The sequence below is a fragment of the Littorina saxatilis genome, linkage group LG2, assembly GCF_037325665.1.
Source record: "Littorina saxatilis isolate snail1 linkage group LG2, US_GU_Lsax_2.0, whole genome shotgun sequence".
Lineage (NCBI taxonomy): Eukaryota > Metazoa > Mollusca > Gastropoda > Littorinimorpha > Littorinidae > Littorina > Littorina saxatilis.
The window spans coordinates 44,725,248-44,728,569 of record NC_090246.1 but is presented as its reverse complement, the minus strand read 5'-3'; the positions used below and the strand labels follow the sequence as shown (position 1 = coordinate 44,728,569).

At 43.7% G+C, this 3,322-nt stretch overlaps 1 long non-coding RNA gene across 1 annotated transcript; it reads right to left on the bottom strand.

Annotated features, from left to right (window-relative positions):
- Window positions 1–399: 399 nt before the first annotated feature.
- Window positions 400–2,788, bottom strand: LOC138959067 (uncharacterized). Its single transcript, XR_011453606.1, has 2 exons — window positions 2,622–2,788; window positions 400–1,734 (listed from the first exon to the last, which is right to left on the bottom strand). It is a non-coding gene; the product is annotated as an uncharacterized lncRNA (long non-coding RNA).
- Between the last annotated feature and the right edge of the window lie 534 nt (window positions 2,789–3,322).

Here is a 3,322-nt window from a genome sequence, read left to right as displayed (position 1 = left end):
TAGGGGAAAGTCCCCAAATACCGAACACTTAAGCAAATCTGCCATCATCTCAAAAACAACAGAAGACAGACCGTTTTTGAATGTGAATTTTAATAAAGTAATTGATCAGCAACATTCATACCACTTTTTGTGAACAGAAATCAACATAAAAGAAAGTTATCTTACATTCATTTTTTTTAGAATATGTTCGGAATTACAACACCTGTTCCCTAACTCCGAACACAGAGGTTCAAAATCCGAACAGCAAAAACCAATGTTACTTTGACTGACAAACATCGCAAAAGTACTCTCTTTGGCTTTCTGTTGTTCCAGCGCAACCCACATGTACCCATTCTGAGTACATCAAACACTGAATCATGTCCTCACGGGTGCATTCTCGGCACAAAAAAACAGAACCAGCTAGCTTCCTGCTGATGACTGACGCTTGTTTTCTTGTTTCTAGCTTTCTGTTTCTCTGTGTTCTCTGTGTTTGGCTTTGATTTGCTTGTTTTCTTTGTTGGTTTTTGTTTTGCCTGCCACTCTTCAAGTTTACGTTTGTATGGACTTGACGTGATAAGTTCAGCTTCTGTTTTTCTGGATTTTCGTTTCTGTTGTGAAACACTGGGATTGTGAGAAATCAGCGCCACTGAAACAGCTGACTCAAGGACGCAGTCATAGTGTCCTGCATTGTCCCCATGAGGTGGAGTAAACAGGGAGTGACTGCATGCGAGATGATAAACTAAGAGTAATACCTAATATACTGGACTCGCAGCGAAATATACAAACAAATGAGGTGAGTAAAGGAGAGTCACTGGTTGAGCCAAAGAGTCATCGTTGTATTTGAGAACGTTCCCAGACTCTGCATTGATGATGTGGATGGGCTGCTGCAACACCTCACTTGTAGCAGAAATGTCCATGTCTCCCACTGAAGCAGTTGAATGAGCCATGTGAAGAATCTTTTCTTCTAGGGAGAAAAAAGCGAAAGATGATGGCATGTCAAAGTTTATTGCAGCTGACACTTCGCGGAAGCCTTCAATGTTGCTGAGCATGTGACTGGTCATCTTTTGTCTTAGAGCATCAGATTGGATCTGTTCTTGTATTTTCGTGTGACACTCTGAGGGTAACCCATTACCGTCCCTTTCTGCAGTTTGGAACGCAGGAGTGTTGCCGATGACAATGGATCTAAAAAAGCAGCGTCCATCGGGATTGGTTTGGATAACTGTTTTGTTTGGAAGGGCCAAAAATAGGCCTATGTCTTACTCAGAGCATGGGCTAGGTGGCTCAGAAAGTGGGTCTACTGGATGTCCAGTTCGCCCAGAGAGGGGTCTTGCTGGTTCAGAGGGGGGTCCTGCTTGTGCAGAGGGGGGTCCTATTGGTTCAGAGGGGGGTCCTGCTTCTTCAGATGAGGAACCTGCTGGCTCGGAGGATTTTTTGTCTTCATTGAAAATATGTTGAATTCCATTTCTGCTCGCTATTTCGTATGCAAGTGACATAACGTCTTTTCTGGTCAGGCCAAAAAACATCCTCTCACATTTAATGATATGGTCAACCAATTCTTTTTCTATTGCTGGGGGAAGAATGGACGGCCTCCCCAAATGTTTTGTATCACCCATGGCATGTTCGTATTTTCCATCAAGATGATCTTTAAGTGTTGTGGGTGGGATTCCATACGCTCTTGCAGCTGCTCGAAGTCCAAGCCTCTTGTCTATGACAGCTGCCATGGCTGTTGCCAGTGACTGCGTTGACCATGTAGCCCTGCACAATATACCGGTACACCAAGTATTAACAACGCTCATCACTCTGTACTAACAAGATCTACTTCTGGCATACACATGCACAGAAAATAAAAAGAGAAGAGAAGAGAGAGAGAGAGAGAGAGAGAGAGAGAGAGAGAGAGAGAGAGAGAGAGAGAGAGAGAGAGAGAGAGAGAGAGAGAGAGAGAGAGCAGGGCCGGACCCAGGGGGGGGGGTTCCAGGGGTTCCGGAACCCCACCCCTGGAAAAAGCATGTACCTTGCTTTGAGTGGGATTTTTTAAAAAAAAATTTAAATAAATTTTGTGTGTGTCTCTAACAAATTTTATTTAATGTGAAATCCGATGAGAAAAAGGTACCCCCCCACCAACTCACACTGACAGGCCTTAACCCTCAAAACAAAGCCCAGAATGCACCAGATTGCACAGATTTTAACCGTTTTTCAAACATTTTCCGGGGGAGCATGCCCCCGGGCCCCCCTAGTTCGCAGGCGCCGCTTGTGGCTTCGCCACTTCGCTGATTTGCCCCCCCCCCCCCCCCCCCCCCAAAAAAAAAGGAGGAACCCCCCCCCCTTACAACTCATTTGGTCCGGCCCTGAGAGAGAGAGAGTCAAAATCCGAACACACAAGTTCAAATACCGAACACTGTTCGGTATTTGAAACATGGAGTGTTCAGTAATTGAAATCTACCTAACTATTTTAAAACCACGCGGCGCTCAGGCAAGATCTATAAGACGAATGCTTTCAAACCGACATATTTGGCAAGCAGATAGATCACACTGTTAATTTCAACCATAACTTTTCACAAAAAGCAACTCAAATTCATACTATGATCCTAGTCTGCTGTGGGTCGAAATAGCATTGAGAGTCATAAAATCATAAAATCACTCACCGTTTTTTTTTTGCCGCCTTTATCCGCCATGATTTTTGGTGCAGGATAATCAGGGACGGTACTCTATCACCTCGTGCAGTCCAATTTGAGTAGTCACCTCTTGTTTTCGAGAAATCAGCTGTTCGGTATTAGGCACCGTTCGGTATTTGGGGACTTTCCCCTACAATTTTCGCAGTGTTTGTATCAATCATTTGTCTAAATACATGCGAAGTCATGAACTTTTTGGCCACAAGTGAACGAGTTTAAAAACATTGCATAACATTGAAACAAATACGTGTAACAATCTTCTTCTCTTCTTCTTAGTGATAGGTAGCCAACATCAGCATTTTACTGGAAGTACGTCTAGTATGTTGGTAAAATATTCTAAAATGTTCAAAGACATTTCTTGTGATGAACACTAGAACCTGTAAAAAAAAAATATATATATATACCGAGCAACAAAAGAAACGCGAAAAAAATTCTGCAGTGTGGAATACATGTCTGGGCAAAAGGTTGTGATGCACGTGCTACAACAGGGTCCTGGCTATGAACATCGCTCACCAGCTTGTGTTTAAAGGTTGACACGCTGACACAATTATGCACAGTAGCAACATGCCCCCACGAAGAAAACTGAGCGATTTGGATAGAGGAAGAGCAATAGGATGGCTACAAGACGGTTTTGCTGCCAGGCAAGTGGCCCAGAGGCTTGCAGTGGCTCCCTC